The sequence below is a fragment of the Geotrypetes seraphini genome, chromosome 3 (assembly GCF_902459505.1).
Source record: "Geotrypetes seraphini chromosome 3, aGeoSer1.1, whole genome shotgun sequence".
Classification (NCBI taxonomy): domain Eukaryota; kingdom Metazoa; phylum Chordata; class Amphibia; order Gymnophiona; family Dermophiidae; genus Geotrypetes; species Geotrypetes seraphini.
This window is the reverse complement of record NC_047086.1, coordinates 360179333-360206329: the sequence shown is the minus strand read 5'-3', so window position 1 is coordinate 360206329 and position 26997 is coordinate 360179333. Positions and strand designations below refer to the sequence as shown.

The window sequence follows — 26997 nt, the reverse complement described above, 5'->3', positions numbered from 1 at the left end:
GATTGTGCTTAACTAGCTAGGGGCTCTCTAGAGCAGTGATTCCCAACCCTGTCCTGGAGGAACACCAGGCCAATTGGGTTTTCAGGCTAGCCCTAATGAATATGCATGAGAGAGATTTGCATATGATGGAAGTGATAGGCATGCAAATTTGCTTCATGCATATTCATTAGGGCTAGCCTGAAAACCCAATTGGCCTGGTGTTCCTCCAGGACAGGGTTGGGAACCACTGCTCTAGAGCATGTTAGTAGAAACTTTAATTTTACATAGAACTTCTAAAATTGCATTGGTTTCCTCTATAAGTGCATAATTCAAGAGGAACATTATATTTCTTAATAACTTTCCAATGCCGTACTTAGAAAGCACTCCAGTTTTCTTAATTCCTCTTTCTTAAATATAGGAAAGTGTACAATAAAAATGTGAATTCATGCAATTATCACAATTCTGATGCACTGTTTTGTTTTTACAGGGGACTTTTTTTGTCCCCTGAGAATTGTGTTGTCTCAGATTACGTGATATGTGAAATGCTTTTTGAAGTGTTTTTCTCCTGTTCTCAAATTGGTCCTTGATCCAGTATCATTATACTGTCAGATTACATGGCATAAAATGTACAGAATATACATTACACAGAAAACAGATGAGTGAGTGCAAAAAAAGGATTCCTATAGAGACCTAGAAACTTGCTCATTTGCCTTCGGGGAGCTTTTGGCAGAAAACTAAACCACTTTTACAAATTATTTTTATAAAAATCTGACAAAGTTTTAAATTGAAATTTTTTTTAAATGACTGGGTTTTTGTGTTTTCTTTTTATAATAAATCCCTCAGTTATAGTTTAATTTAAATATGACCCTTCCAATTCATTACCTTCCCATTTAAAACCAATCATTTTAATAGGTTTTGTTCATGAAAATGTGGACTTTAAGGTACTTTGATTCACTCATTCTTCTCTTTCACAGTATTTAATACAACCACCTATTTAAACAAAGAAATGTAGCAATCTACACAACCAACATTTCTTATGATTAACTGCTTTGCAATCTTAGTACAATCCAAAGATAAGTAACCAGTAAATACACCATACATATGCTAAAAATAATTTTCATGAATGATAAAATCAGATACAAAAATCAGTTGCTTAACAGTACAGAATGTGTCTACAATTAACCTTTTATGTAATTTCAGCAACAAAGAAAGCTGTTCTTTACAAATCTCTTCCTTAAAATCTCTGTGGCGCAGAATGATTTAAAAGTGTCAGTGCAGTAACCAGCAGAAACTCCGATATCATCCCAGCTCCTGCCCAGGCTACCAGAAGATTAAATACAGAAAAGTGACTTACAAGACACAAGGCTCCCGTTCCTCCTGTTACCAACAAGATCAGCTAGCCTTAAATGCACAAATTTTAAAACCGAGATCAGTTTACACATCTTAAAAATATATCATGCCACCCAATATGTCACGCCGAATCCACCCTTCACATTTTCAGCTACATAAAGCAGATGTGGAGCTTGATTTTAGATACTGTTTGGTAAAAGACTCCAGCAACATGCAAACAGAAAACAGAAGGGAGTAAAGGCTACCTTGCAATAGAACGAAGCAGCTCTAAGGCATGAATCCTCTCTGCAATCCTCCTGAGGCTCGCTTAGATTTTCAAAAGCCCCAAGAGACAGCATCCACAGGACACGAGAACAAACAAGTCGGTGGACGAGCCGAGTGCTTGCCGAGGGGAGCCTGAATGACAAGCACATGCTGGCTGCCTTGAATTGGGCATGCAGGGGGTGGGGACTTGCCGTTTGCCCTCCCATAGGACAGCCGGATTTCGCTTTTTTTACTTAACACGCAGGGGCCAAGTTCTTAACGGTAACAGCTGGGATGGCGAGGGCTTGATCTGAGCCCAAGGTCAGCGAGCCAGGATATGAAGGTGACATGTCATTTCTAGCCTTTTCCTGCTTCTACTGGAAAAGTTTCACAGAGTGCTGTTTTGAGTTATTAGCGTCTTTGATCTCTTCTCTGCTTTAGGTAGGCTAAAAGATTAAAGCCCAATTAGTGACTTGACTGAATTCCATCTTAACAGATTCCGACTCCTGCTACATCACTTCCAGGACACTCTGTTACAAACAGAATTATGCTACAAATATCACTAAGCTTCTTCCTTTTCAAGCTACTTCATCCCTGCATTTGCTTTATGACTAATTTATCTTCCTTGAAATAAAACCAGATATTGCTTACAAAATACAACTAGACTATAATTTAAAAAGCACATAATAAAACACCTGAAAACGTATAAAGCACACATAAATCGCTTTTATCCTCAAACCTGATATACCAATAAATGCTTTCATTAATACTCTCATCTCTCTCTCCCTACTCCCCCCGAGATCACAGCAGCGAGGCTCTGTAGGTTGGTCTTTCTCAACCTCTGGTATGCGGGCTGGCCACCTCCTGGGATCTCACCCTGCCTGCCCTCCTCCCTGCTGAAGCCACCGCCGATTCCTCTCTGCCCCACCCCTGAAGCCAACCCTGCCACCCATATTCCATTCCCACTCACCCCTGCGCTGCCACAGCAACAGAGACGGGCCAGGCACGTGTAGCAACTGCATGCGGCCAGCTCACAAGCCTTCCCCCGACATCAATTCTGACGTCGGAGAGAAGATTCCAGGCCAGTCAATCACTGCCTGGCTGGCCTGGAACCTTCTTTCCGACGTCAGAATTGACATTGGGGAAAAGCTTGTGTGCTGGCAGCGTGCAGTTGCTACACGTGCCTGGCCTGTCCCTGTTGCTGTGGCAGCGGTGCAGGGGTGGGAATGTAGTGTGTTGTGTGGCAGGGTCGGCTTTGTGGGTGGGGCAGGGAGGAATCGGTGGTGGTGGCTTCAGAGGGGGGCAGGTAGGGAAATTGGAAGAAACAGTTGGGGGGAATGGAATGTGTCAGGTGTTAGGGTCGGCTTAGGGGATGGGGTGGGGAGTCACGGAGAAATCAGCAGCGGTGGCTTCAGTGGGGGGGGGGCAGGCAGGGAGAGAGAGAGAAAAAAAAAAAAGTTGGACTCATGGAGGAACAGAGAGGGATGTTGGTTGGGGAATGGAATGAGGTCTGGAGAAGAAGCATGCAGGAGGCAGAAAGAAATATTGGATGCACAGTCAGAAGGAAGTGCAACCACATCATCTTGGAAATATATCCATTCCCTTCTTTTTAAGCTGGATATCTATGTGACTTCTCTATTCTCTAGACCAGTGGTAGGGAATTCCGGTCCTCGAGAGCCAGAGCCAGGTCAGGTTTTCAGGATATCCACAATAAATATGCATGTGATAGATTCGCATCTCAAGGAGGCAGTGCATGCAAATCCATCTCATACATATTCATTGTGGATATCCTGAAAACCTAACCTGGCTCCGGCTCTCAAGGACCGGAATTACCTACCCCTGCTCTAGACCATGTGATCTAAAACCATAAACTTTCCTGAGCAGAGATCAGTTTTAAAAAGGTTCCTTTGCACTGTTTGATGTGTAGTTTTGCAGATGATACAGATGCTGCCATTAATCCCAGAATGTCAATACACTGATCTATTGTAGTTGTAAGACATTATATCAATTTTCTGACCTCTGTTACCATGCACATTTTTTCTTTCTTGAGGCAAACAGATCTTTGCTTCCCCTGTTAATAGTCTGTCTCACTCCCAGGTGTAATAAATCTTGAGATGATTCTAATAAGCTTTCTTACTTGTGAATCATGTTTATTATTTATATACTGCTCTTCGTTTCAACATCAATGCGGTTTACAAAAACAAAGTGAGAAAGGAATGCCAATATTATGAGATCAGAAAAGCAAAAAAAGAAGAAAAGTCTATTAGTTACTGTGTGGTAATTTTCCACTTCAAAATTACAAGCTTAAAATACAAATACAAAAGTAAAAGATTCAGTAAAAAAAATTCTAAACATAAAAATAAACTAAAGGTCATATTTCTTTTTTTAAAAAAAATAAAAATCTAAGAAAATGCCAATCCAAAAAGGTCTTCACTAAGGCCCTAAACTTAGAACAAGAAAGCTCACAGCATAACTCATTTGGAAGTGAGTTCCACAAGGTTGGAACAAAAGCAAAAAAGGTCAAATTACGAGTTGATACCAACCTAACCAGATGAATTGAAGGGAGAACAAGTTGATGAGAAGTCAATGAATACAAATTACAGGACAGTTTATAAAGCACAAGTTTAGCCAAGTATTTAGGCAGACACAAAAAATGACAGGGATAAGGTTATGCATTAAGTGAAATTTTACAGGAAGCCAATAAAAAAACTCTTTTAAAAGAGAAGAAATATGGTCATACCTATGAGCACTAGTAAGAATTCTAATAGCAGTGTTTTGTACAGTCTGGAATTTCTTAATAGATACCTATGTAAAGGACAATATTACAATAATCCAACTTTGAGGTAGCCAACGCATAAATGAGAGATTCACAACAAGGTATATCAATATAGGGACAAACTGAACAGATCTTACGCAAATAATAAAAACAAGGTCTGGATGAAATGTAAGTATAGAGAAAGACATGGTGACTGTTACCCGTAGCTAGCCCTCAGGAATTGGGCAAAACAAAAGATTGGCAGCTGCAGGTATGGGCCATCCTGTGGAGTGGTGAATGGCCTTGTCCCCGCAGTGAAGTATCTGCCATGCATTTCCTCCCTTCCCACCCATCCTGGTCAGCAGCCTTCCTCGCAATCACGTGGTCCAGCAGCCACCTCCCTCCTCCCTCCCGATTGCCACGGTCTGGCCATTTCCTTTCCCTTCACCTTCACTTTTCAGAGTTTTCTCTCTCCGAGTGGCCTCGACGCCACAGTCTTCTCACAGGTCGTGCACAATTGCTCTGAAACTTCTCCTCTGACGTGAGCCACCCATGCAGAAACAGGAAGTTACGTGCAACCTGTAAGAAAGCTGTGGCATCCGGGCCTCTCGGAGCGAAAATCTTGATTCTAAAAAGTGTCCGCGAAGGTGACAGGAAGAGAGGGAGATGGCTGACAAGGGGAAGAGGTCGAGTGGTACCGAAGGGGAGGGGAGAAAGGAACAGATGCCAAAGGGAAATGAAGAGGAGAGAGAAGGGAGCAGATGCCACATGGAAGTGGGGAGGGAGAGGTGAGCAGAAGCCACATGGAAGTGGGGAGGAGAGAGAGAGGGAACGGACGTTGGAAGGAAGTGGAGAGGAGAGAGAGGGGAGAAGATGCCAAAGGGTAGTGGAGAGAGAGGGAGGAGCAGATGCTGGATGGAAGCAGAGAGAGAGAGGGGAAGGGGAAGGGGAGAGAGGAACAGATGTCAAAGGGAAATGGGGAGGAGAGAGGGGGGAGCAGACCCTGCTTATTGTCTGGCAGCTCCCTGTCTCCTCCTCCTCTCTCTCCCCTCTCCCCCAAAAAGTGCAGCTTCAGTGTTCAGCAGGACAGCCGACTCAAGAAACCCAACCCAGTGCCAGAAGAGACAGGTACAAACAGATCAAAGGGCCTTTTTTCTCTAACCAAGAGCTTATTTCAACTGCATCAGGGAACACCCCCCAACCGATTCATGAGGTAGACTCAGAAGCCCTGTCTTCCTTCTTCCAGGACAAGATCAATAACATTCATAAGAATCTAGACAAGTAGATAATCACATCTGGAAGGAAAATACCTGAGTTGACACCCTGCATAAAAACTCCTTCCACAACCCTTGATCATATCAGTGAAATCTCGTAAGATGAACTAGAAACAGCACTAGACACACTCTACCCCATTACATCTGCCTTCAAAACTTGCCCTCTCTCTCTCTAAAAATTTGTGAAAGATTCTTTCCTAAACTCAATTCTACCTCTAATTAATGCCTCACTGCGAAATCCTGGAAATCATCAGCGATTAAACCCCTACTGAAGAAACCATCCTTATCCAAGCTCTTAGAGAAAGTAGTCTTAAAACAGCTAGCTTAATTCATTGATCAAAATTGAAATCAAAATCATACTGAGCTAATCTTTATTAACTATAAGAAAGTGGTTTTGAATGTCCCTCCTAAATCTACTGGAGGCCATCAAAAAGTATATATTATAGGGTTTTGGAAAGCATGATGCTATTTCCTTCTTTGTATTTTTTTTTCCTCCTAATTTTTGGGAGACTTTTTCTTTGTATCGGAAGCACATTTCTGTACAAGCATGATTGCTTGGCTACTGTGAAAAATGCATAAGGATAGAGAAATTTCCCATCTCCACTGGGCTAAGCTACAAGACAAAACTGAACAAGAAATACTCTCTCCTAAAATAAAACCAAGAAAATCCATCCCAAAACAATGTAATACATCAGAAGATCCACTTTGCCTTTCAATTTGCTCGCCAGCAAGATCTACAAGTTTGGTCTTGGGTCAGTATGGTGAATTAGATGTGTGTCAGATGAATTAAAACCTGAATTAACACTGACTGATCACCTTAACACCAAATCAGGTTTCACGAGATTCCATAGTACTGAAATAGTTCTACTTGATATAATCAATGACTGCTGGAATTACATGCACAGAGACAGGTCTGGAGGTGCCAGTAGCATTAAAAAAAAAAAAAAGCACTGAACAGCAGCTTTTTTTTTAATGGACATAGATGATATGCATGTGTTACACATACACAATCTGTTCCCATTAAAACTTTAAAAAAGTCATGCTGTTCGGGCTTCCCCTGACAGCTCTGCGCATGTGTCAGTCGCTTTTCCAGTGACAGATGGGATTGGGGAAGATCTCCATGAAACTCATTTGCATGTAAAATTGTTTCAACATTGATCATAGTTTTGAAATTGGACAATTTGCTAGCACTACAGCGACCCAATGGATTTTACCAGTGATATTAGAAAATCTGGCCCAGATTACCTTAAGTAATGGACTTCTTGTTCTCCCAGCTATCCTTAAACTGTCCAGTACTGCTTATACTTGATTAAGGTGGGTCCTCCAATCCTTGCTGTAAATTATGATCTAGTATGTGGTCTTCTAACCACCATGCAGTTATAGCAGTAAAATGTTGCTGGAGCCCCATGATGGCCATTGACCAGGCACTAAAATGTTGCAGGCAGTATAGTGAACTGGGCATCAAAAAGACCGTCTTCTCTTTGGCAACTGGAGTGAGGGTTACCTGCAGTACACTTTAGTTAGATCTAGTGTTGAGATGAACTGGGCTCCTCCTCCTCCCAGCCTTTCTATAAGTTCATTGATCCTTTATATTGGGTATGCTTCCGATTGGAAATGACTCTCTCCTTTGGAAACCGATGCAAAATCAGCTGATCTCATCCAGTTTAGGCACCAGCACAAGGAGGGGAAGAGGTGAACAATTACTGGTAGAATTCTTCAACAACCCTCAGGTTTCAGCATCTTAGATATCTTCTTCACTACAGCCTGCTGAGGGTCCTCTAGAACTTGGTATATGCTGGACCACCATTCTGGGATCAGTGATATCATCATAAGTTTCAAGATGGGTCTGGCCTAGCACACTGCACAACATGTCCTGGTGGACCAACTGTTCCAGGTGTTAGGCCAATGACATACCTCCCAGCTGCTCTTGACACACTACTGGTTAAGAACTGCTGGACTAAAGAGAGCCACACACTATCTGGGGCATACAAAACTTTTGGAAAAACTTACAGACAAACACAACGATGGTTATGAAGCAAGCGGGGAGAATGGGCAGGTTGAACAGATTGCTAGGAACGGAGGAATAGATTACTTCTACTTCATGCAACCCTTATGTTTTTCAGTTCACACAAAATGGCATTGTGGAAAGCAGCTGTATATTTCAACAACATAATGGTAACCACAACTGCAAAACACCTCCTCTTTTTCTACACTATAGTACAGAATTCCATTTGGCACATATATTGTTCAACATATCCTTGAAATGAGAGAGGTATTTGTGTTATTTCATATAAGCTAAAGGCAGGACAGCCTGTTATAATAAAAAAAAAATAGTGCTATTGTAAGAAAACCAAACATTATGTCTTATTGTAAAAGGGTGCACTCAGCCCAAGAATAGAAAGCAGGAAAAGCTGCACAGCATTGCCTTTATTTAAATTGCTGCAATATAATACCGAGAACACAAACATAATGCTGTGGGGGGGGGAGGGGAAAGAGTCCCTGTCATCTTGCTTTAATTTTAGGCTTCATTTCAAGCAGTGGTTTTCTTTAATGGCTTAAAACCTCATTCATCAACAGCCGTTACGGGATGACAAAAATCTGTATTCAACTGAGCCTTAGACAAATGGAAAAATAAGGTCAATCTTTCATTGGGGGGCATGGGCATAAACTTCTGCCCTCTTTCTGTGCATGTTCCACTACTGTAGCCGTGGAGGGGCATAATCGAAAGGGACGACTAAGTCCGTTTTCATCTAAGTTGCAAGTCGTCCAAAGTAAAAAAAAAACAGTATAGGACACATTTTCGAAAAATACGTCCAAAAATACATCCTGCCGATCTGATCGTCCAAGTCGCTAAATCGTCCATCTTTATACCACCTTTTCGTCCAAGTCAAAAACGCCTAGAACAAGCCCTGTTGGACGTGGGAGGGGTCTGCAAAGTGATAGACTGAACACCCAGACATGGCGTCTAAATCAGTGTTTTTCAACCTTTTTTGGGCAAATGCACACTTGTTTCATGAAAAAAATCACGAGGCACACCGCCATTAGAAAATGTTAAAAAATTTAACTCTCTGCTTATATTGACTATATATAAAGTAATTCTCTTGAATAGGAATCAAATAAACACAAAGAAAGTATTTTATAATTACTTTATTACGAAATAAAAATTATAAAAATTATAAAATACTTTATTCAGTGCGAAACCTGGGCCTGTTTGGCTGAACACAAAGCTGATATTCTGGCTGGAATCGAAGAAAGACACACACGTAGCTCTTCGTCAACAGCTCTCAGTCTCTCTCTGTATTTGGTTTTTATAGCATACAAAAATAGACAAATATACCCTCCATCCTTTTTATTAAACCACAATAGCAGTTTTTAGCGCAGGGAGCTCGCTGAATGTCCAGCGCTGCTCTTGACGCTCATAGGATCCCTGTGCTAAAAACCACTATTGCGGTTTAGTAAAAGGGGACCATATTGTAAAATATAGACAGCAGATATAAATTCAGAACTGTGCATAGTAAGTGAAGGGAAGTTTTCATCTCTGGGAATTTACCCAGTTAACTATTAAGTTATTTGGGCAAATTCCTTTGAAAACTGTGGTAATACTGCCTCCACTTTGCTAAATTTAAAATAAAATCATTTTTCCTACCTTGTCTGGTGATTTCTGGTTGCACTTTCTTCTTCTGACTGTGCATCCAATCTTTCTTCCCTTCTATCAGCCTGTATGCTTTCTCTCCTCCACACCTCATTCCCTCCCCCAACTTTTTCTTCCTCTCTCCCTGACCTTTCTTTCTTTTTTTCTGTTTCTCTTCTTTCCTTCCGTTTCCCTGCCTGCCCCCTTTCTTTCTTTCTCCCTGCCGTTCCCCAAGCCACTGTCACTGCCGCTGCCATCGGGGAACAGGACCCACCAATGGATAACAGGCCTCAAAGCCGACGCGGACGCATGCTCTCCCTGACGTCAATTGTGCAATCGGAGAGGAAGTTCCGCCCAGCCAGGCAGCGATTGGCTGGCCCGAACTTCCTCTCCAACTACAGAATTGACGTCGGGGAGAAGAAGACTTGTCGGCTCGATAGATTAGATCGCCAAGACAAAGTGAGTCCTGGGTGATTGACTCACTTTGCCTTGGCGAGCTACTGGCGCCCCTGCCTCGGGCCCCCTGTCAGCTCCGGGCCCGGCGGCCCTGCGGCACACCATGCAACATCTCGCGGCACACTAGTGTGCCGTGGAACAGCGGTTGAAAAACACTGGTCTAAATAGTGGGGTACCTTACAGGGCACTGCTGTGAACTTCACAAAAAGGGTGCCATGTCTTCTCCTCACTACAGCTCCCTTATAGGTCATAGTGAGCCCCCCCCAACCACCTCCAGAATCCCCTAGATCCACTTATCTACCATCCCAATAGCCCTTTTGCCTGCAGGAGCCACTTATAAGCCAGTAAAAAAGGGTTTTGGGGTGTATAGGGGGAGTGCACATGTTTAAGTATCAATGCAGTGATTACAGGGGCTTATGGGCATGGGTACTACTCTCTATGGGTCTCTAACCCACCCCCAAGATGACTTAAGCTGCCTCTGGCCTGGACGACTAGGCTTTCCTGTGCCTGGCTGCCAGGTGATGATGGTCTGGAGGCTGAATTTTAAAGGTATGATTATGATTTTTAGGGGGGGGGGTTGGTGATCACTGGGGTAGTGTGTGGGGGTCTGTTTTATGTGTTTGCAGTGCTTATCTGGTGACTTTAGGTGGGTTTTTGTGACTTAGACCATGTTTTACATGGTCTAAGTCACAACATCCAAGTTCCATCGATCCTGGGCTGTATAACTTTTGGTTATACATGCTGTACGACTAAGTCTAAACCTGCCCACGTCCCGCCCAACTCCCACCCTCGACACTCCTCCTGAAACGCCCTGTTTAGCTTTGGTCATTCAGCGGTACTATGATGGCCTAGGTCGTTTAGAAATACATCCAAAACCCGTTTTTAGTATCGGCACTTGGACGTATTTGGACAATGTTCGTCCAAGTGCCGACTTAGGCCGGTTTTTGGACGTTTTTCTCTTTCGATTGTGAGCCCCATAGTGTGTATTCTTAGGGCTCCTTTTACAAAGCCACGCTAGCGGGGTTAACCCGTGCGACTTTTCATCATGCGCTAACCCCTGCGCTGGCCAAAAACTACCGCCTGCTCAAGAGGAGGCGGTAGCGGCTTGCTCGTCTGGCGGTTTAGCGCGTGCTATTACACGCGTTTAACCGCTAGCGCGCCTTTGTAAAAGGAGCCCTTAATGTAGAAAAGTTACACAATTTTCATTTGATGAATGAACATTGCTTATTCAATTTTATATGTAACAGAACACAAATGTGCAGCTATGCAAGCCCAGATCACATTTTACACTTAGATATTACCTTCCTTCAGAATGATCAGCTCAATGCAGTTTATATCAAAAATAAAAGTACAGTTGGAGCCAAGCTGGCAAAAACTATGCTTACCGTATTTTCACATAGATAACGCGCACCCGTGTAAAACGCACACACGGGTATAGCGCGCGAAAAACACAACTTTATGTACAGAAATTTTTATATACCGCGCACACACGTATACCGCGCATGCTGCCCAACTCTCCTTTCACCCGCCCCGACTCTCCTCTGGCCACCCCGACTCTCCTTTCACCCGCCCCGACTCTCCTCTCCCCCTTGAAGTCCTGTCCCCACCCTGAAAACCTGATGCCCTCCCCCCCGACGTTCGATTCACCACCCCCCCTCGCAGGACCGCTCGCACCCCCACCCCGAACGACCGCTCGCACGCGCTCCCACCCGCACCCGCATCCACGATCGGAGCAAGAGGGAGCCCAAGCCCTCTTGCCCGGCCGACTCCCCAACTCCCCGACAATATCGGGCCAGGAGGGAGCCCAAACCCTCCTGGCCACGGCGACCCCCTACCCCCACCCCGCACTACATTACGGGCAGGAGGGATCCCAGGCCCTCCTGCCCTCGACGCAAACCCCCCTCCCTCCAACGACCGCCCCCCCCAAGAACCTCCGACCGCCCCCCCAGCCGACCCGCGACCCCCCTGGCCGACCCCCATGACACCCCCACCCCCCTTCCCCATACCTTTGGAAGTTGGCCGGACAGACGGGAGCCAAACCCGCCTGTCCGGCAGGCAGCCAACAACGGAATGAGGCCGGATTGGCCCATCCGTCCCAAAGCTCCGCCTACTGGTGGGGCCTAAGGCGCGTGGGCCAATCAGAATAGGCCCTGGAGCCTTAGGTCCCACCTGGGGGCGCTGCCTGAGGCACATGGTCGGGTTGGGCCCATGTGCCTCAGGCCACGCCCCCAGGTGGGACCTAAGGCTCCAGGGCCTATTCTGATTGGCCCACGCGCCTTAGGCCCCACCAGTAGGCGGAGCTTTGGGACGGATGGGCCAATCCGGCCTCATTCCGTCGTTGGCTGCCTGCCGGACAGGCGGGTTTGGCTCCCGTCTGTCCGGCCAACTTCCAAAGGTACGGGGAAGGGGGGTGGGGGTGTCGTGGGGGTCGGCCAGGGGGATCGCGGGTCGGCTGGGGGGGCGGTCAGAGGTTCTTGGGGGGGGCGGTCGTTGGAGGGAGGGGGGTTTGCGTCGAGTGCAGGAGGGCCTGGGATCCCTCCTGCCCGTAATGTAGTGCGGGGTGGGGGTAGGGGGTCGCCGTGGCCAGGAGGGTTTGGGCTCCCTCCTGGCCCGATATTGTCGGGGAGTGGGGAGTCGGCCGGGCAAGAGGGCTTGGGCTCCCTCTTGCTCCGATCGTGGATGCGGGTGCGGGCGCGTGCGAGCGGTCGTTCGGGGTGGGGGTGTGAGCGGTCCTGATGGGGGGGGTGAATCGGGCGTCGGGCGGGGTGGGAACTATGTAGAAAAACTTTTGTATACCGCGCTCACGCGTATAACGCGCGAGGGGTATGCGCGGTAGGTAAAAACGCGTATAACGCGCGCGTTATATGCGTGAAAATACGGTACTTTTTCTTGAGTTTACAATGATTAAGAGGAAGAAGGGTCATCTGCAGCTTTTCTCTCTGAGCCCTGGTAGCCTCTGTGTGAGGGACCCATGGAGTCACGTCAGAAGCAAAGATGAGAGCTCCATTTATAGCCTGGATATTTCAATAATGGGACCAGGTCTTGTGCTGATTTTTGGGCCTGAAACATCTTTGCCCCCCACTCAGAAGTTCTTGCGAGACCTCTTGCAGATTTGTTTAATAAATCCTGGGAGATGGGAGAGTGTTATAAGAACGCTGAAAGGACATGGGGTAAACGGGAGGAAGGGGGGGGGGAAGGACCCTGAAAGCACTGGGGAAGACAGAGGGGGGAGAAGGCCGCTGAAAGGACATGGGGAAGGCAGAGGGGGGAGAAGGACACTGAAAGGAAATGGGGAAGAGGGAATGGGAAGAAGACGCTGGCAGGGAAGAAGACAGAGGTGCCAGACTATGGGGGGAGCGGAGGGAAAAAGATGGGTGCCAGACCAATTTGGGAGAGGGGAGAAAGGGAGAGGCACAGTAACAGAGCAAATGGAAGACACAGAGAGAAGAGAGGCAGTGGATGGAAGGAATTGAATGAGAACATGAAGAAAGCAGAAACCAGGCAATAAAGGTAGGAAAAAAATTCTTTTTTTTTTTTTTTGCTTAAGGATAAAGTAGTATATTGTGTTGATAAAAATTTATAAACATTAGAGGCTCTGGTAGAAACCCGTTTACAAAGTATGTATTCTTCCCAATTAATATTTCCAAATTAATAAAGTCTTTTTGCTTATTTTTAAATGGGTTTCTACCAGAGCCTTTAATTCAGTAGCATAATTAAATGAAATAACTATTTCTGTAGTTTATAGGGACAGGCGGGGACGTAGGGGATTCCTTGCAGGGACGGGCGGGGACGGAGGGGATTCCTCGCGGGGACGGGTGGGGACGGAGGGATTCCTCGCGGGGACGGGTGGGGACGGGTGGGAGTCTTCACGGGGACGGGTGGGGACGGGTGGGACTTTGGCGGGGACGGGTGGGGACGGGTGGGATTTCTGTCCCCGCACAACTCTCTACTCCAAATGGCTCCACTGCATTGATAGTGACTGAATTTTAAACTCTAATAGAGATTGGTTATTGCATTTGGGTTTGTTTTTCAAACATCCTGATGTTCCCTTTATGAATAAAGTTAACAGAATTCTTCCAGATGTTTCCAAGCAAACTAAGAGGAGGCAGATTCTATTGTTACACCCTGGGGTTTTACAGCTGGGGACTTTTTTCTTCAATATCCATGTAAATGTGTTATTAGTTATCGATCTGTGAAGTATGTCTTTTATGACCCTGCTCAGCTAATCTTTATTAACTATAAGAAAGTGGTTTTGAATGTCCCTCCTAAATCTACTGGAGGCCATCAAAAAGTATATATTATAGGGTTTTGGAAAGCATGATGCTATTTCCTTCTTTGTATTTTTTTTTCCTCCTAATTTTTGGGAGACTTTTTCTTTGTATCGGAAGCACATTTCTGTACAAGCATGATTGCTTGGCTACTGTGAAAAATGCATAAGGATAGAGAAATTTCCCATCTCCACTGGGCTAAGCTACAAGACAAAACTGAACAAGAAATACTCTCTCCTAAAATAAAACCAAGAAAATCCATCCCAAAACAATGTAATACATCAGAAGATCCACTTTGCCTTTCAATTTGCTCGCCAGCAAGATCTATAAGTTTGGTCTTCGGTCAGTATGGTGAATTAGATGTGTGTCAGATGAATTAAAACCTGAATTAACACTGACTGATCACCTTAACTGTGCCCTTGATCAGCCAGTCAGCCATAAACAGAAACATACACAAACGCACACCCATCCTGCATAAGTATACCAGAACATACTGCTATCTTCCTTCCTTTCTATCCTTTCCCCATCATTTCTAACTCCAGCTCTCTCTGTTCTCTCCTGTCCCTGTGAACCATCTTGGTGATGCAAATTTAGATTTATAATGACGCTGATATACAACTTAAAGAGATCTGTCTGGCACTAAATTACATGTATATTTGAATTTAGAAAAAAAAAAATACTCTCAAACAAGAAAGGATGTCAATATATACTCTCCTAAATTACATCCAAATATCTACCCAGTACTATAGATAAATATGCTTTAAAAAAATGGAGAAAAGACCTCAGTATCTAATAGGGGTGCCAAACATAGACAAACTGCTCTCAAAATATCAACTTTGATACAAGCAGATACATCAATGTTCAAAAACTCTAAGATAAGTGGAAAAAAACCTTAAACGCTATCATAAGCTGTTATATTATATCCAAAAAAATCACACTTATCTTTATAAATGTAGAATTCTCAATGATCTTCGTAGTAGTACTGGGATGTAGAAGCAGGACCAAACCCGCACAGTGGATCGTGAACCAACTACACAGCGGCTACACACTCTTCGCCGCTGGAACAGGGTTCCCTGTTTCGCAACAAAGCTTCATCAGAGAAAGTAAGTAAACCCGCTTCATCTCATATTGCCTATCTCCATTTTTTTAAAGAATATTTATCTGTAGATATTTGGATGTAATTTAGGAGTGTATATATTTTAATTTAGAGACATTTCATCCACAGGCAAAATATGCCAAACAGGATATGTCACATTATTTCTAAGTTGTTAACAGTTAAATGTATGCATGACTTTTAAAAAGTATACATTTACTGGAAGCCAGTGAACATTCAAGTTCACTATCAGATCATTCATTCCGTGTCAAGTGGTCTAGGGCTTCCCACCTCGCCATCACGGATTTTGATTAAACTTTGTGTGCTGAATCTTATATGACCCTACCAAATTCTCGTAAAGTTTAAGATCCACCAGTGGAATACTTGTGGAAATATAGTTCTTTGTTTAGAAACATAGAAACATAGAAAAAAGCAGCAGAAAAGCGCTATAGCCCACCAAGTCTGCCCATTCCAAGTATCCCCTCCCCTGAATTTACTCCCTTAAAGATCCCATGTGAGTATCCCATTTTCTCTTAAAATCCGTCATGCTGCTGGCCTTTATCACCTGTAGTGGGAGTCTGTTCCAATGATCCACTACTCTTTCGGTAAAGAAGTACTTCCTGGAGTCGCCATGAAACTTCCCTCCCCTGATTTTCAGCAGATGCCCTCTGGTGGTCGAGGGTCCCATGAGCCAGAAGATGATATCTTCAGACTCGATGCGTCCCGTGATGTACTTATATGTTTCAATCATATCTCCCCGTTCTCTTCTTTCCTCAAGTGAGTACAGCCGCAATTTTTTTAATCTTTCTTCATACGCGAGATCCTTGAGCCCCAAGACCATCCTGGTGGCCGTTCGCTGAACCGACTCAATCCTCAGCACGTCCTTTCGGTAGTGTGGTCTCCAAAACTGAACACAGTACTCCAAGTGAGGCCTCACCATGGCTCTGTACAACAGCATCATAACTTCAGGTCTCCTGCTGACGAAACCTCTGCGGATACACCCCATCATTTGTCTTGCCCTGGAGGAAGCCTTCTCCACTTGATTGGCAACCTTCATGTCCTCACTAATGATCACCCCTAGGTCGCGTTCCGCCGTGGTCCTAACCAAGGTCTCACCATTTAGTACATAAGTTCTACGTGGGTTTCTCTTACCCAGGTGCATTATCTTGCATTTTTTAGCATTGAAGCCTAGCTGCCAAGTAGTTGACCATTGTTCCAGCAACAGTAGGTCGTGTGTCATATTATCAGGTAATAAGCTTTTGCCTACTATGTTGCAAAGTTTGGCGTCATCGGCGAATAGTGATACCCTTCCTCTAAGTCCTTGCGTCATATCTCTTATGAATAAGTTAAATAGAATCGGGCCCAGGACCGAGCCCTGCGGCACTCCACTGATCACGTCCGATGCTTCAGATGGGGTACCGTTCACCACCACCTTCTGAAGTCTACCGCTCAGCCAATCCCCAACCCATGTAGTTAGAGTGTCTCCTAATCCTATCGATTTCAGCTTGTTCAGTAATCTTCGATGAGGGACGCTCTCAAACGCTTTACTGAAGTCCAAATATACCACGTCCAGTGACTCTCCGGCATCCAGTTGTCTAGTAACCCAGTCAAAAAAGCTAATCAGATTAGATTGGACACCATACCACGACCATGTACAGTATCCCTGCAAAATATTTGCAACATTGAGGCAAAATATTTCCCTTGGTGATAAAAGCAAAACTAATGAAACTTAGGGCTCCTTTTACGAAGGCGCGTTAGGGCCTTAACGCGTGGAATAGCGTGCGCTAAAATGCCATGTGCGCTAGCCACTACCGCCTCCTCTTGAGCAGGTGGTAGTTTTTTGGCTAGCGTGCACTAATCTGGTGCTGCGCTAAAAACGCTAGCGCACCTTCGTAAAAGGAGCCCTTGGTGATCTTATACAACTTTTTAATGATCTATTCAATGGAACAAATGTGGATTTTCATTTTTTTAAACTAGTGTATGTAAAAACTCTCCAAAGTGGGCCGAGAAAATGGACACACTAAAATATTTCAAAGTTTAGCCTTCTGTGGCTCCTTAATAATGAAGCTATATCACCATAAAATTTGCTGATTTTGTGACATGACTTTGTTCTCAAATATACAATTTCAACTTATAAGTTAACCGTGTTACTTTACAATTTCACTTTAAATTTTGTGATTTTTCAAAAAAAGTCAAAAATAGGGTATTTTCAACCAATGCATGAAAGAGTCATCTAGAAAAAATTTTGAACCAACTCTATTAGAAAGAGCATGTTTCAAAGTCAAACCCAATGAAAAAGATGGTTTTGTTTTTCAACGCCAGTAAATAATGCCAAAAAAATAAGGATCAAAGTTTAACAAGCCACTGTAAACTTTTAGCATATCTTTCAATGTTTATGATGCCTATATAAATGTATGGGGGGGCACAAAAATGATCAATTACAGGAATTTATACAGGAATTGAATGAGTGTGATCCCAATATTAAATTTACATATTGTTATGACTCTCACAAAATATATTTTTTGGACAGAGATTCATATGTCAGAAAATCAATTTAACATGATACTTTATAGGAATACTTCAGATAGAAACACATTATTACAATATCAGAGCTACCATCCCAGAGTGTTGCGAGATAGTATACCCATAGGTCAATTCATGAGAATTAGGAGACTGTGTTCTGATGATCATGAGTTTCAGTATCAGGCACAGATATTACCGTATATAGCAAGTTTCTCTAGCAGGGTTACCCAGAGAAGGTAGTTAAAAGGGCTTGGAAATGGGCCAAATATTGTCAAAGGGAATGGTTGTTAAACTCCACTTCACGACAGAGGGAAAATCTTTTAGTCTGTGTCTTGCCATATTCAGTGCAAAGTTGTAAATTGTGAGATGTCATCAGGAAATTTGGCCTATATTAGGTGTTCATTCTCATTTAAGGCAGACTCCGAAGTTTGCGTTTCATCAGGGTAGAAATCTGGGTGAGATGCTGAAATATAGGGGATCCCATCAGTTCTCTCTTCCTAGGGAACCGCATCACCCATGTGGCAAATGTGTATACCGTAAACAAGTGTTGATTCAGGATTACCGGTATATATTCTTCCAGTGCTTTGAGGTGTGTGTGTATATATATATATATATATATATATATATATATATATAGTACTGGGATGTAGAAGCATATGTAGAAGTATATACCGTGTTTCCCCGATGGTAAGACACTGTCTTATTTTTTTTGGAAGGCCAAAATATGCTCTAGGGCTTATTTTCGGGGGGATGCCTTATTTACCCTTTCATGTCCCCTCTGTATCTCTATCCTTATTCAGTAGGTCCTGCTTACCCTTTCTCTTCTTTGTGTCACTATCTCCATTTTCAGCTTTCCCCCCCTTTTCCTTTGTTACTGCACCCTGTAGCTAGAATCTTTCCACCCTCCCTCCACTCCGGCCCAGCCCAGTATGAAATATTTCCTTTTGTTTCCCTCCCCTCTCTCTTTCTCTCTCTCTTCTCCTCCCTCACCCACGAGTCCTGCATCTGGCCCTCCCCCTTCTACCTGCACCTGGCAACACCCCCCTGCTCCGCGGCTCTCTTCAGCAACTTGTCAGCAGCGGTGATCAAGACAAGCTACCGACATCGAGGCCTTCCCTCTACGAGTCCCGCCTTTGTGGAAAAAGGAAGTTGAAACAAGCGGGACTCGCAGAGGGTAGGCCCCGACGTCAGAAGCTTGTGTCGATCGCTGCTGCTGAGTTGCCGAAGAGAGCCGCGGAGCAGGGGATGTGGCCGGAAGCAGGTAGAAGGGAGAGGGAGATAGGAAGGCTGTAGATCTCCGGAGCATGACACCGACCCCGGCCAGGATGATTTCTTTTTCAGGCGTGCACCTTACAAGTCCGGCGTCGCGGCGGGAAATAGCCATGCTGAGCAGTGAGCTCAGCACTACACAGATGAAAGTCTTGCTTGCTGATTGGTCCGGCGGCACGGCACGGCCGCCGGACCAATCAGCAAGCAAGGCTTTCATCTGTGTACGTGCTGAGCTCACTGCTCAGCATGGCTATTTCCCGCCGCGACGCCGGACTTGTAAGTTGCATGCCTGCGTGACACACTACCGGAGCAAAGGTGGAAAAGAGCCGCATGCGGCTCTGGAGCCGCGGGTTGCCGACCCCCGCGGTAGACGGAGGGACCACACGGAGTCACCCACCGTACCACCCGATTCGGGTAAGCGCAGGTATCGGTGGGTGGCTTATTTGCGGGGGGGGGGGGGTGCCTTATTTTACAATTTTTTCTAAAAAGGGGGGGCTGTCTTATTTGAAGGCCCTGCCTTATCATCGGGGAAACACGGTATATATAATGTATATATGATATATACATATAAATATATATATATATGATGTACATATATACATCATATATATATACATACATATATATATGATGTGTATATATATACATATATATATGATGTATATATATATAATAATAATAATAATAATAGCAGCTTATATACCGCAATACCGTGAAGTTCTATGCGGTTTACAGAAGATTAAGCAAAGGTAACAAATTGAATTGACTTTAAGAGGGGAGGAAGAAAGAGAATTAATAGGACAGGAAATTCATTGTTGAGGAGAGAGTGATCAAAAGGACAAGTTAATCGCTATAGAGGGGAGAGAGAAGAGAGGATCAGTTGTCTAGATGCTTTAGGAACAAGTGTGTTTTTAGACGTTTCCTAAATTCCCCATAAGTAGTGGGTGAAAGCAATTGTTCTAGGTCTTTACCCCATGAACCTGCTTGGTGTGAGAGAAGGTGTTCATGGTGTTTTTTCAGTTTACAACCTCGAACTGGGGGGAAAACGAAATTGGAATGTGAGCTTCTCTTGTGTCTGTTGGCTGAAAAGAAGAAAAGGTCAGTTATGTATTTAGGGGCAAGTCTGTGTAGTGCTTTAAAGCAGAAGCAGGCAAATTTAAACTTTACGCTTGCCGCCATTGGCAGCCAATGCAGCTGCCGGTAGTAGGGTGTCACGTGGTCAAACTTCCTCAGCATCAATTGTAAACGTTGCATATTCTTTTGGGAAATTGCTAAATAAGCGATGTTACAGTAGTCAAGTAGACTTAGTACGAGGGATTTGACTAGGGTTCTGAATGCCGATGTATCGAAGTAAGCTTTAATGGATCTGAGTTTCCAGAGAGTAAAGAATCCCTTTCTGATTAAGGAGTCTACCTGGTCTTTCATATATATATATATATATATATATATATATATATATATATACACACACACACCTCAAAGCACTGGAAGAATATATTATTTGAGGACTAGTACAAACTAACTCTGCAGTGGTGGTATATTGTAATCTATTCATGTAATAAATATTACATAGGTTACACTAAGAGAGCAGTTAAATTACAAATTGTGGAACATTTGAGTAATATCCGGAGAGAGAGACTGCAGGCTCCACTAGTGGCTCACTGACAGGAATTGAGACACACGGAGAAAGATGTAAAATATACAGTACTTATCCAGATTAAAAATCTATCAGATGGTGATATGTGCCAACAATTGCTAGTGAGGGAACAAAAATTTATATTTGAATGGCAGACTTTGATTCCATATGGACTTAATGCTGAAATCAATTGGTTTCAACTTTAAAATGTCAGGGGTGATAGGAGTATAACATACATACTAGGCAGTTTGTCCAATCGCCTTTCAGTTTCAGTGATGATGCCAGTGCACAGGCAGTTTATGAGTGAGGGTAAGTTTGTAAGAAACAGGCAGTGGTTTTCTAGTCCTCCAGGAAATGAAGCTGAATAAAGTATTAAATTTATTTAAATGGTTGCGTGTTTGTTTAAAAGTGTGGATGAATGTGTTAGAGTGAATGTGGATGGCAGTGGTTTTAACAAGCTTGAGTATGTGGTGATTTTATACACATATTATATTCTTTTCAGCGTCCCCTCTTGACGAAGCATGATAGCAAAATTCGAGATGAGGAGCCTGCTAAATGGGACAAGCTTCGGGAGTGGATGTATAACCTGTTCAGGCAAAGGGGAGCCAAAACTGCCAGGTGAAGAGTCTTGAAAGATAAGTGTTTTAAGATACTTTTATAAGATTGTTTAAAGGACGAAAAAATGCTATTTGGCGGATTGGGAAAGTGAGAGCGCTATGACGGTCCCTATGGCACCCTTTGCTTTGAACATATGAGCACTTCGGTTGGTGGGCTGAGCACTTCACATCACATTATTTAATTATTTAAATTTTTTTACATTATAAATATTTTTTGTCCTGTGACTAGTTTAATAATATAGTGCACACAGGTTTATTACATTTAAATGGATTCCCTGATTATATAAGTTAATTTGGTAACTAATCAAATAGTACCATGGCTGTCTATCCGTCAATGCCACAGACTGTTTTGCCTCTTCGTCTCCTCTGCTGTTTTTTGTTTGTATGGGAACTCATTTAGCCACACTTACTATGTGTATTGTTTTGTGTTGTATGAAGCTGGAAACAATCTAGTCTCAGCTCAGTCATGCTGTGAGAAGAAAGCAGACAGGCACAGGCGCATCTGTATGACATCACAGAGGAGTGTTGGAAAATAAAGATACATGAATGGACCTCTGACTCTGTTACTACCTGCTGGCTGAGGGGTGGGACGAGGACAGGAGTGAGATGCTGGTTGGTTGGGGGACAGGGGTGAGAGAGATGCTGGCTGGGTGGGAGACAGGGGTGAGAACGATGCTGGCTGGGTGGGAGACAGGGGTGAGAACGATGCTGGCTGGGTGGGGGACAGGGGTGAGAACGATGCTGGCTGGGTGGGAGACAGGGGTGAGAACGATGGTGGCTGGGTGGGGGACAGGGGTGAGAACGATGCTGGCTGGGTGGGAGACAGGGGTGAGAACGATGCTGGCTGGGTGGGGGACAGGGGTGAGAACGATGCTGGCTGGGTGGGGGACAGGGGTGAGAACGATGCTGGCTGGGTGGGGGACAGGGGTGAGAACGATGCTGGCTGGGTGGGGGACAGGGGTGAGAACGATGCTGGGTGGGTGGGGGACAGGGGTGAGAACGATGCTGGCTGGGTGGGGGACAGGGGTGAGAACGATGCTGGCTGGGTGGGGGACAGGGGTGAGAACGATGCTGGCTGGGTGGGAGACAGGGGTGAGAACGATGCTGGCTGGGTGGGGGACAGGGGTGAGAACGATGCTGGCTGGGTGGGGGACAGGGGTGAGAACGATGCTGGCTGGGTGGGGGACAGGGGTGAGAACGATGCTGGCTGGGTGGGAGACAGGGGTGAGAACGATGCTGGCTGGGTGGGGGACAGGGGTGAGAACGATGCTGGCTGGGTGGGAGACAGGGGTGAGAACGATGCTGGCTGGGTGGGGGACAGGGGTGAGAATGATGCTGGCTGGGTGGGAGACAGGGGTGAGAACGATGCTGGCTGGGTGGGGGACAGGGGTGAGAATGATGCTGGCTGGGTGGGAGACAGGGGTGAGAACGATGCTGGCTGGGTGGGGGACAGGGGTGAGAATGATGCTGGCTGGGAGGGAGACAGGGGTGAGAATGATGCTGGCTGGGTGGGGCACAGGGGTGAGAACGATGCTGGCTGGCGGGACTTGTATCTGTGGTTTATTTTGATTCACAATGTAGCCTGGGCTTCATTTGTATAAATGCTGTCTCGAACTCCAGAGATGCAGAGTTTTTCACTGTTCAATTTGATACCTTCTGAAAGAAGAAAGCCACTAAGCAAGAAACAATTGAAGGCTCTTTGTTTTCTCTTGTATAATTTAATGAAAATACTTGAGTATTTTATATATTTTTTTAATTTCTTTATACTACAATGAAAATATTGAATTGTACTAAAATTCTGGAGAATTAGTAAAAAAAAATTATTTAAATGTTGTCAAATAAACTTCCAGAATTTGAAATTTTATTTGCACAGATTTTTGAAATTTTTTGTGCAGAATTCTGCCCAAAAATAGCTCCTCATACATGAGTTGAGCTAATGGCAGATCAGGCACTGACATAATGATCTTAATCCTCCTGGTTATTTAGGGCTCCTTTTATAAAGGTGCGCTAGCGGTTTTAGTGAACGCTAAAATGCTGTACGCGCTAACCGCTACCGCCTCCTTTTAAGCTAGCGCATCTTCATAAAAGGAGACCTTAGTGTTTACTAGCTCACGTCATGATAGTAAGGTGGTGGTATTGTTTTATTATGCAAGGATTCATTTAGGTTTACATAAATTGATGTAACCACTGTTAGTGGGAAAGAGGTATTAGTCTTGTCTTCCTCAGTTTTAAATGTTTTATTGTGTTACTATTCGCCTGGTATATTAGCAAAAGATTTTACTCCATTAGTGGATATTCTTTTAGAGAAGATGATTAATCCATTGAAAACAATTGGATTGTTGTACTGAATTGTAATGCTTCCCAAATAATCACATTTTGTGTCAGCCAATGCAAATACATTTAAATAGCTATGCTACACCTTGTACTTTGCTGCACCAAATCCTGAGGGTTATCAGAGGTGAAGTGTGAAGCTTTACCTCGGTTGGCCTGAGATCCCTGATGGTCTAATGAACTGGCCCTCTCTTCCCTCCCCCCCCCCGTCCTCGACTGGCAATAGTCTATTGGGCTACTCTTTCATCAGCCCCCCCCTCCCACCGTCTCCGACATAAAAATTAAATCCCTGGTAGTGGACCCCCTCTCTTCCCCAAAGTCCCCAGGCTCACCTCAAAAAGATGAAAGGCAGGAGCAATACCCATGTGCTCCTTTGGCACTGATGTCCAGCAGTGCAGCACAATGAACCTCTAGGGGTCAGTCTACCAATTAAGGCAATGTCATATTTTGTATACACTCCACTAGGGGTCAGGTACCATTATTTTCATCTTTTTGAGCTGGGTATGGAGAGTCCATGGAGGTGATCCACTGGCCACCAGAGAATTATTGTTTATGTCTGAGCAGGGGGGGTTGGGTTGGGGGCAGGAGAGACCATTAGACTGCTAGGACTTTTTATGTATAGAGAGTAGGGAATTCAGGTCAGGTTGGAGGAAGGGAAAGGGGATCTACTAGTGCAGTGTTTCCAAAGTTAGTCAAGTTTTCAGGATATCCACAATGAATATGCATGAGATAGTCTGTCTTCATTGTATGCACATTTATACATATTTATTGTAGATATCCTGAAAACCTGACTGACAAGGGGGTACTTCAGGACAGACTTGGGAAACACCGCACTAGAGCAGTGCTTCTCAACCCAGTCCATGAATCATAGCTAGCCAGTTCAGTTTTCAGGATATCTACAATGGATCTAACACAGATTTTAGAATGGAAGCACCATTTTAGAATGGAAGTACCAATTTTCAGAACATTCTTACTGTATATACAATGATGTGAAAGAAGCTTTGTCTATGAGAACTTAACTCAGCCCTACTTATTCATTTCCCATCAACAAGACACTTTAGTCCCACCATCCAAGTTTCCAAGTTTATTTATAATTTGGTATACTGACCATCGACAAGTATCTGGCCGGTTTACAATACTAAAATATATAAAATATAAAAAATAAAAAAATAAAATAGGGCAGATTGTAGGTTGGACAAGGACGAAGATGTAGACCAGTTGAATACGACAGGAACTGGGGGTAGAGGAGGATTTTAAATTACATCAAAAAATAAAAGGGAAGGAAGAAACAAAATATTTAAAGAACTGGTTTGTTTGTTTGTTTGTTTGGGGGGGAGGGTTCTTCAGTTATATAATTATAATTGCAGTTATTTAATTTCTCCTGTGGCTTTATTATCATTGATGTTGAGATAATTGAACTTCATGATTACTATGATAAATATCTGCAATTGCTGTTTAATGTTCTTACTATGTGAGATGATTTAGTCAGTAAACTACAGACTTTTTTTCTTTTTGTCCTGATGCATGTAGTTACTTGTTTCCAGCAACCCCATAATAGATCAGTCTGAAGGGAAGCTGAGGCCTGGGTTGGGAAATTTATGGATACTGTCTGACCCTCTTAGACAAGGCCTCCCTCTTTCTCATGTCTCCACCTGGGTTAGTAAACCAGGGAAAGGGGAAGGGAGGAAGTAAATATAGCATTTCTTCAGCTAGCTATCTCCTTCCTTGGGAGTGGATATTTCCCTTTCTGAAAAACCTATCTAGTGCAACTGTCAGAGATAGATAGTTTTCTATCTGAGAGGCATGGACCATAATTCCCATACAATCTGGGACTTGTGAACCCCAAGCTAGCAAGTGGATCTCCTCCTGTCCACAGACTGTAGATTCTACTTATGGTACTTCAGGTCCCGGCTGACATGAGTAGAAACCTAGTTTGGCAACTGAACCTAAGGTTCCATACAGGAAGGTGTTACCATTAAACTATCAGGCCAGTTGAAAAACTTGTTAATGAAAATTACCACTGACATGATTCCTTGCATTTTCATTATATTCAGTGCAGTTTAAGTTTGTTCTGATCTTTAAAATGTAGTGACCCCAAACGAATGACTATTACTGCTAAGAAATATTACTGTAGAACTATTATTGACTACCACTGAAGAGATTCTGTGGAGCTGTTTGCTCCTCTCTCTCACTCCCTTGGCACTTATCTTAACTCATATTGACTACTGTATCATATTGACTACTGAAATTCCCTATATGCTGGCTTCCCATTGTACTCTCTCAAATGTCTACAGCTCATCCAATCAATTGCAGTTAAATGTCTTCATAACTTCCAATATTTTGTCCACCCAACTCCTCTCCACTCCATTCCAAGTACTGGCTTCCAGTCTTTTCCTGTATTAAATTCAAGGTTCTTTTCCAGGCTTACAAAGGTTGTTACCCTCTGCTCCATTTTATATAAATAATCTGCTTATTCTGTATACCCCCTTTTACTCCCTTTGCTTAACTTCCAACAATCTCTCTCTACCCTCCCTTCACTCTCGGCCCTGCACTTGACCATCTCACATGAAACTGCATTTAGGTAGGGCTAGTCTCAGTTAGGGCGCTGGTCTTTAACCAGAGGGCCGCCACGTGAAAGGACTGCTGGGCACGATGGACCACTGGTCTGACCCAGCAGCGGCAATTCTTATGTTCTTAGCTATACTGTATAGGACCTAAACTCTAGAACACATTTCACACACACATTAAGAATCCACCCTCTGTCCATCTCTTCAAGAAGCTACTCAAAACTCATTTCTTCTCTGAAGCCTCTGGAACCTCCTTACCATACACCCTCCTTTTCAGAGATGATTCGATAAATGAAACTCATTCATCTTCTTTAGGTACCAAACAGCATCCTGCAGATATTACCGTATTTTCACGCAAATAACACGCACCCGTATAAAACGCGCACACGTGTATAGCGCGCAGAAATCACTATGATAAGCACAAAAACTTTGGTATAACGCGCTCACGATTATACCGCGCATGCTGCCCGACTCTCCGTTCACCCCCCTGACTTCCGTGCACTGCCCCGCCTCTCCGTGCGCTGTCCCGACTCTCCGTTCACCCCCCTGACTTCCGTGCACTGCCCCGCCTCTCCGTGCGCTGTCCCGACTCTCCGTTCACCCCCCCCTGACTTCCATGCACTGCCCTGACTTTCCGTGCGCTGTCCCGACTCTCCGTTCACCCCCCCTGACTTCCGTGCACTGCCCTGACTTTCCGTGCGCTGTCCCGACTCTCCGTGCGCTGTCCCGACTCTCCGTTCACCCCCCTGACTTCCGTGCACTGCCCCGCCTCTCCGTGCGCTGTCCCGACTCTCCGTTCACCCCCCCCCGACGTCCGATTCATCCCCCCCCCCCGGCAGGACCATTCGCACCCCCACCCCGAAGGACCGCCGACTCCCCGACAATATCGGGCCAGGAGGGAGCCCAAACCCTCCTGGCCACGGCGACCCCCTACCCCCACCCCGCACTACATTACGGGCAGGAGGGATCCCAGGCCCTCCTGCCCTCGACGCAAACCCCCCTCCC

At 44.5% G+C, this 26997-nt stretch overlaps 1 protein-coding gene across 6 annotated transcripts in view; it reads right to left on the bottom strand.

The window, feature by feature from the left end:
• DISP1 (dispatched RND transporter family member 1) overlaps window positions 1–26997 on the bottom strand; it is a 335526-nt gene that overhangs the window by 165906 nt on the left and 142623 nt on the right. Inside the window, exon 1 of one of the 6 annotated variants that reach the window (XM_033936941.1) lies at window positions 1575–1714. The exons of the other annotated variants lie outside the window; for them this stretch is intronic. The gene's annotated coding sequence lies outside the window, so the exon portion shown is untranslated. Of the gene's footprint in view, window positions 1–1574; window positions 1715–26997 lie in introns of those variants that run through there. 6 annotated transcript variants of the gene reach the window in all.